Here is an 8,688-nt window from a genome sequence, read left to right on the forward strand (position 1 = left end):
GTCAGAGAGGGACTGGTGAGAGGTGTTTTCTGCAGCTTCCTCTTTAGCAAATCAACCAGCTTGATTGCTCAGTTCCTGAACTGAAGAACATTTTGCTATCTTTCATGGTTTGCATTTCCACAGTGACTAAAGCAATACCAACAAAGGGTGGCGAGGGGGGGAGGGTGTCATATGAGGTGCTTTTAAAGGTGAGCTACATTGTCCCCTTTGCTTAACATTTTTCTGTTTTTGAACTTGATGTTGGGTTGACAAGTAACAGTTGGATATGCTATTTTGGTACACACACACACACACACACACACATATATATTTTACCAAAGAATGCACAAATTTAATGTTTATTCCACATTTCTGTCATATTCCTGGATCCTTCACCAATGTTACATGAGGAAAAAAACAAAAGCAAAACAAATGAAAAACTGAAATCAGAATCAGTAATGTTATCCAAGGAGGGAAGCAAATAAATTAAACTCTAGCAGCCATCAGCAAGAGGCCAGCAAGGAGAATACTGTGGAAGGACATGAGGTTGCTAGAAAACTGCACGCAGACTCTCACCAGCAAAACATGCTCCTGCATGGAGTGGAGCAGAAACAGATCTTTTCCTGCTAAGGTAACAGAAATGCAAGTTCTTTTTCGAATACTGTGGAAAGGCAAATGTGTGTATTATGGTAATTCTACCCAGCTGTTACAGTGTGGGCCAGGAACACACCTGCGGATTCTGGGGTGGCTGTAATTCTTTGATTGGGGTAGTGGACACGCTAGCAAAAATTGGGAAGGAGGAAGGGAAGAAATGAACACAGAGGTACAAGACAAAGGCGAATGAGACTTCTCTTATATCTTAGCAACATTTAGATGGAATCAAACTTCAGTGCAGTCCACTCTGCTTAGATGAGGCTTTGGTTCAGCTCCCAATCTCGATTGCGTGACACAGTCTCCTGTGAGAACACTCGGGTGTCTTCTTAGACAACAAACCTATTTTTAGTGGTGGAGCCGCTCTTTGTAGCCGTGTCTGCGTGGGACTGATAACCAATTACTATCGTTGGAGGAAGTCCTAGCCTTTCCTTGTATACCCTCCCTGTGTGTGACTGCGTCTCTGTTTTCACACTCAGTAGTCCATATTGCTATCTTACCACCTTTAGCTCTAACGTTGACAACAGCTCCACATACATCATCGCTGTAATCATCAAAAGATTCTCCAATAAGGCACAGCAGTGTCTCTAGCCAGAAGCGATCGAGATCACTTCGTCTCTGCTGCTTGTTCAATGTAATTAGCCATCGACCACCCCGTTTGTTCTTCTCATCTTCCCACATAGGCTCAATACCATCCTTAAAAAGTGAGTAGTCGCAGCCAGGCATTAAATTACTAGACAACTGGATATGGTTGTATAGAGCCCAAAAGTCTTCAACAGTATCAAACTTAGAGATCAATCGAAGGTTTGCTTGCCAAGTTTTGCTTTTATCATTTTTAAAAAATCAGAGTGCCCACCTGTTCTGGAGAGGGTGTTTGATATAGTGCTCTGGGTTGGCAACCTCTTCACTGGATTCTGTTTTCTCCTCTTCTGCAGGTGGGGGATTAGTAGTAGGGGTGGTTTCTGGTTCCACAGTCGCCATCTTAGATCGATCTGATAGGTACATGTATATGTTGAGCAATGATGAAGTCAACACAATTGACCTGTTCATTACCTTAAACATTTATCCTTTTTTCCCATATGGTGAGAACATTAAAGTTCTTTCAGTTATTTTGAAACATATATTAGATATTTCCAGAAAATTTGGTTTTGTGGTATTACAATCAGAGACAGCAGGGGTGCACAGAGAAATTTCATACCAGAAGCCCCAGGAGGCTCTGCTTGCAGGAGGCATCCCTTCAAGGCCTACACAGGAGTCAGGTCTCTTATGTGTAGTATGAGTCCTTAAGTTCTTTGACTGCCTATATTAGGGTTTTAAGAGATTTAATTATTTTTATGTGCATTGGTGTTTTCCTGCATGTACATCTGTGTGAGGGTGCCAGATCTCCTGTAGCTGGGATTACAGACAGTTGTGCACTGCCATGTGGGAGCTGAGAATTGAACCCGGTCCTCTGGAAGAGCTATCAGTGCTCTTAACTGCTGAGCCACCTCTCTAGCCCCTATATTAGTTTTTTTTAGGACTTCTATCACAAAGTTAACTAACCGGGTGGCTTAAAACAATGGAAGTATATTGCTCCACAATTTTGCAGGTTAGAAATTTAAAAATCAAGATGCTAACAGGTCATACTCCCTATGAGACCTGTGAAGGAGGGTCTTTTCTCACTTTTGCTAGCTTCTTGTTGTTGGAAATCATGACTATTTCTTGGCTTGCACCATGACTCTGTCACTTCGGTCTCTGCTTCCATCACCACGGGACTGTCTTCTCCTTGGGTGTTTCTTCTTATGAGGACACCAGTCGTATTGGATAAGTGTCCACCCTGCTCCCGAATGACCTCATCTCAACTAATTGCATCTACTGAGGTTTTATTTCTTCATAAGGTTGCACTCTGAAGAATTGTGGTTTTGGAATTTGACACAACTTCTGGGGAATCCGATTCCGTGCCTGATACCACCCATCTAGACGAAGTCCTATTCACACCTAATCAAGTTCTTACGATGTGAAGCAGTGTATTTTTCTGTTTGGAGTGATTGTTTTCTTTCAATTTTCTTGTCCCCTACTTCCTCCTAACTTCCCCCCTCCTCTCTTCTTACTTCTTTCCTTCTCTATATTTGAGACAAGGTCTTGCTGTGTAGTCTAGGTTGGTCTCAGTCATACAATCCCCTGGCCTTGGCCTCTCAAGATTATTTGTTGGTTTCCATGTTGGATTACAGGCATGAGTTACTACACCCGTATCATTTCATTTCATTGTCAACTTTTACGTGTGTTGAAAACAGATTCTGTTTGACAGAAGTAGGAAGAGCTGGCTGTTCCTAAAATAGCAGCCACAGAATGTGGTACCCTAGAGCACTGCGTCTCCAACAGTATTGTTTATGGAAACCCCCTGAGAACCTTCTTAGAAATTCAGCTCTCAACACAGTAGGTCTGGGTGAAGCCTGGGATTTGACTTTTCCAACAAGCTGATGCTATTGGTCTACAGAGTATCAGGCTCTAGATCTAGGATAGATGCTGCTCACATCTGTTTATTTAGAACAATTCATAATTATTCTTGGGAGGTTTCAAAAATTTAGCTGTATAGTAGCCAGTAAAAATTCCAATAAACTATTTCTCATAAAAAAAGCCAAAAATGGGAAAGATCATTTTAATTATTTTATTTTCATGCAAGACTGGAGTCAGAAACATCTGTGTGCATTCATCTGGATGGAGACAGTAATTTTTTTTTTTTGTGACTAGTTGAGATGTGTTTGTCTGAAGCTGTGGCTCTTAGGAAGAGATAACTTCAAGGTTTAGGGCAATCAAGCAACTTCTTCTTTTTTTTTTTTTTTAGAAAATAATTGCATTTGGAGAAACTTGAGGCCAGTTTTGACAGACATTGCCCACTTCTTGCTTCAAGAATTCAAGCATTCAGATTTCTTTGGGTCCAAATTATGTTGGAAGCTCTATTCCAGGACCCACCCGGACTCTCCCCAAAGAGCACATCTGTGCCATTGTTCACTTCCACACTCAGAATCCTCTTCACTTGCTGCCCCACTCAGACCATTAATGACTCATAGACAGTCCCCATCCATGCCAGACCAGGTGGGAGAACCAGGGTATACCCACCCTTGGAGGGCTCTGCCTCTGGATGAACCTCTATAGAATAGGCTTCAGAGATGTGAGAATAACCTGTAATGTTGGGATTGTCAATTTGGTTTTTATAAATTCAGTAATGCCTTGATTATTTCCAGCTCAAAACCACCCGTGTATTATCAGCTAACTAACAAATATTAGTTGGAAGTTTCTAGGAAGATCTCTGTTTGGCAATTACATCTTTTGGGTCAGGGTGTTAGTTTGTTTTCATGGTCAGCATTATGTGTAGCACAAATGATAAAAACCCAGAGACAGATATTGGGGTTCAAGCCGAAGATGAGAAAAACAAAGTAGCCAACCACTAGAGAGACCTTTTACCCCTACCAAATTTTCAGACTGAAAAGGTGAGATCCTGTCTCCATGAATCCTTAGGTTCCACATTCCAGCGAGTTCTTGTCTCTTCCCCTTTATATTCCTCTCTCAGTCCAGCCATATTGCTCTTGTCTCCAGCTCCCTAGTGCTGGGATTAAAGGTGTGTGACTCCCAAACACTGAGATTAAATGTGTGAGCCACCACCATCTGGATCTGTTTCTGAATTGATCTTGTGTAGACCAGGGTAATTCTAAAGTCCACAGAGATCTGTCTGCCTCTGTCTCCCAAATCCTGGGATTAAAGATGTATGCCACCACTCCATGGCCTATATGGCTGACTAGTGTGACTACTTTGCCATTTGATATTCAGGCAAGCTTTATTATTAAAACACAAGTAATATACCACTGTATTTCCCCCTTTTGTCTAAAATAAAAAAGCTATGACTAAAATAAGAAAAACTACATACAATAAACACAATAAGTATATACAATATATACAGACAATAAATACATCAACAGTGTCTAGTCCATTTGCATTTGATAAATTCAGAGAAAATACTCCTCTATCTAGCCTATGTTGGTGAATCCAAAGTCTTGTACCTAATTTACTTTCTATCATAACTTGCTTTCTGCATCTGGTAAACAAGGAAAACTGTAACTATCTAGTCTTCAACTCCCTCAGAGACCCAAGAAGGAAATAATATTAACTGAGTAAGCCGGAAGTGTGAGCAAGCGACTTCCAAAAATATGAGAAATGACAGAAACAACTGACTACCTGGAGAGTTACCCACAGTTCCTCTGCAATGTTGGGGCCTAGAATATTTGACAGACTTTTCTGTGAAGCAGGATACTCTGAAGGACTGTCCCTCCTTGTCTTGTAGGCAAGGGCATTTTCTTATACAGTGACTTACTTTTGCCACAAAGAAAGTAAACTCCATGTGGAGTTTAATGTCCATCATCTTCTCTGAAGTAGATTGGTGCTGCCAGTAGCAGATAAGTCTTATTGTCATAAAAGAGCCTATGTTATTAAAGTATCTTAAATGTCATATTCTGTAGATCTCTTAGTTATTTGAAGATGACCTGTCTATCTAAAATATATCTTGGTTTGACCTTGAAAATCTACCTAATGTGACTACAAGTTCAATTGTAATAGGTGATTAACTTCTAACCTGCAATACCTTATTATCTTTAATAATCGATAATAATAATTTTTAAGAACTAGAAATTCACATTACATTTTAAATGAGTTGTATAAGTACAATACCTTGAACAACAGTAGACATGCCTGTACAGTATGTTCTAACAAAATTAATCTCAAATTTGTATCAATATACAAAATTTGTATACAGTATACAAATGTCCAGTCCAATGTAAAACATTTACAACTAGTACTTGCTTTTTTGAAAGTAAATTCAATAATCTTTTTATCTTATCATATCTGTATTCTTCCTTTTTTCTTTTTAGAGTAGATTTAATAATCTACCATTTAATTCTATCATATCTGTATTCCTCTTTTTTCTTTTCAAAACAAGAACTCTGAATCTAATCTCCTTTGTTCAGCTTTCCTCCTGGATGGAACCAATTACTACAAGCTCTTTTCCAGGGTTCACTTTCTGCCTATAACTTGTCAATTTGATCATTATTAAAAGGTACTATAATTTCTGCTGTGTCTACTGTTAATTGACAAAGTCTCAATTTTCCTTTTAGAATAAACTCAGAGACCTTTTCCACATAAGTTTTTATTTTTAATTTGGTTTATATGATTTAAAAAAGATTCATTCTAAGATATATCTTCCCTCTGCATTACAATTACTATAGTGGAATGTTTGGAGGGTAATATGAGAAGAATGTAGTTAAGATTCAGATCCACACAACCCACATGTACCTTCTGTAATTTCAATCAAAGCCAATCCATTCTCAGGTTCAGCTGAAAATTTCCTGGGACTATTTAAGTCTTTGTCACCATTTAAGGTTTTGTTTAAATTTATCAGTTCAACAGTTTTTATCCCAATAGTTTGCCATAGATGGGAATTATCTCCTAGCAATCTTTGAAAATTTAATATTAAGAGTCTGAAATTTATCTTTCCTAATTTGCACTTTTGGGGTCTTATTTTTTGTAAAGCTATTTTATAACCTAAATAATTAATATAATCTCCTCCTTTTATTTTTTCAAGAGCAATTTATAATCTCTAAGAAGGCAAAATTTTATTTACTTCTTCAAACATTCTTTCTAAAGTATCTATATTTGAATGAGATAGTAAAATGTCATACATGTAATGGTAAACTATAGATTGAGAAAATTGCTTACATATCTGTCCAACAGCTGCCATACAAATTATTGGCACAGGTTAAGACTATTTAACATTCCCTGTGGGAGAATCTTCCATTGATATCTCTTAGCAGGCTGAGAATTATTATAATAGGCACCGTGAAGGCAATTTTTTTTCTGCCTTTTTCTTGTAAAAGTATAGTGAAGAAACAATCTTTTAAATCAATAATTATAAAGGGCCATCCTTTAGGCAGTAGAGAAGGCAAAGGAATTTCAGACTGTAGAGAGCCCATTGGCTGAATCATCTTATTAACAACTCTTAGATCTGTTACCATTCTCCATTTTCCAGATTTCTTTTTAACAAGAAATGGAGGAGAATTCCAAGGGCTGGTTAATTCTTCAGTATGCTGAGCATTTAGTTACTCCTGTACCAGTTGTTCTAAAGTCTGCAGTTTCTCTGATGTTAAAAGCCATTGTGCAACCCATACAGGTTTGTCTGTCCACTATTTTAAAGGTAGGGCTGCTGGTGCCTTTAAAATATCAGCAGCTATTGTGCCCTGTTCTTGTACAACCTAAATGATCAATGATTGTTCTTTATAATATCTTGTAATATTTTCCCCAGAAACATACCTTAATTTATGTTTTTTATAAGATTAGGGGAATGTTAACGTGAGTATTCCATTTCTGTAACAAGTCACGTCCCCACAATTTCATTTCTATGTTAGCCACATATGGTTTTAATATTCCTCTCTGTCCTTCTGATCCTGTACATTCAACACATCTCACACTCTGCTTTACCTGAGATAAAGTTCTGATTCCTAAAAACGGAACATTTACCTCCTGAAGAGGCCAATTTGGATGCCAAGATTCTGATAAAATTATTACTACATCCACACCTGTGTCTACTAGACCTTCAATGATAATGTCCTTTATTAGTGTTTTTAATTTTGGTCTCTGTTCATTTATAGAAGTTTTCAAAAATCCTTGCTTTATGGTTTCTCCTGAATTTTTTGTTCTCTCTTCTATAGCTGATCTATCATCCATAGCAGTATAGTTTCTACAATAGCCATTAGGTTCTTTAATTTCTCTAGGAAAGAGTTTCCTATATGATGGCAGGAAATGACTAAACTGGATTTGGCTACCACTAAAGAGACCTTTTACCTTTACCAAATCTTCAGACTGAATGGGTGAGATTCTGTCTCCATGAATCCTCAGACTCCACACTCTACTGAGTCCCTGTCTCTTCCCCTTTATATTTCTCTCTCAGCCCAGCCATATTGCTCCTGTGTGCTGGGATTAAAGGTGTGTGACTCCAAATCCCTGGGATTAAATGTGTGAACTACCATCACCTGGATCTGTTTCTGAATCGATATTGTGTAGCCCAGGGTAACCTTGAACTCACAGAGATCCATCTGCCTCTGTCTCCTGAGTCCTGGGATTAAAGGTGTGTGTCACCACTCCCTGGCCTGTATGGCTGACTAGTGTGGCTGCTTTGCCCTCTGATCTTCAAGCAAACTTTATTTATTAAAGCACAAATAATATATCACTACAATTATATTTATAGAGTTTGTGGTAAAATTCAACTGTATCAAACTACAAAACTCTGCAGCATATCATAATAGTAGAAAGAATGGGGAGGAAAAGAACCACATTTGGTTACCTATCGCTGCATATCAAACTACTCAGAACTTAGTGATTTAAAGAAAAAAAACTATTTTTTTTTTGAGATTAACTATAGATTAGTGAGTTAGAGAGGCACAGTTGAGATGCTCTGTCTCTGGCCCAGACTATCTGACACGCCAAAGTGTGAAACCTGGCTTATATTGGTGTCATGTGGGGTCTCAATTCTTTGCTACCTGTTTTCTCCATGTGGCTTCTTGGATCTGCCTTTGGTGGTGATTTCAGGATAATTTGCATTTGTTAGAATCAGAGAATGGAAGCTGGCAGGTAATCCAAAGGCTTGATGCTCAGTGTTATGGCTCAGAACCAGCCCACTGTCCTTTCTGACATCTTTTACTAGTCAAAGCAGGTAACAGCGCATGCCTAGATGTAAGCCAAGGGGAGCTGAACCCTTGCCTCTGGAAGGGAAGGATGGTAAAGACTTTGTGGACACCTTTCGCTGCTGACAAGGAAACATTTTCCCACATTCCTTTCAGGTTCTGATCAAACTAAGTCAAGGTCTCTGTTAACAGAATACCCTGTGACTCCTGAGATCATCATCCAGTGGCCAATTTTTAACTTCTAGAGTGGAGAGTCAGCAACTAGTCTTTGAACCTTTAGCCACTGTTACTCTCTTAGACTTTTCACTGTTAGTTTTCAAAATGTCTCCTTTGCTTCTCTGCTTTCCAATAG

At 38.6% G+C, this 8,688-nt stretch overlaps 1 pseudogene; it reads right to left on the bottom strand.

The window, feature by feature from the left end:
* Positions 1 to 349: 349 nt before the first annotated feature.
* LOC130867884 (eukaryotic translation initiation factor 4E-like) lies at positions 350 to 1,611 on the bottom strand (annotated as a pseudogene).
* Positions 1,612 to 8,688: the final 7,077 nt, after the last annotated feature.

The sequence above is a fragment of the Chionomys nivalis genome, chromosome X, assembly GCF_950005125.1.
Source record: "Chionomys nivalis chromosome X, mChiNiv1.1, whole genome shotgun sequence".
NCBI classification, from domain to species: Eukaryota; Metazoa; Chordata; class Mammalia; order Rodentia; family Cricetidae; genus Chionomys; species Chionomys nivalis.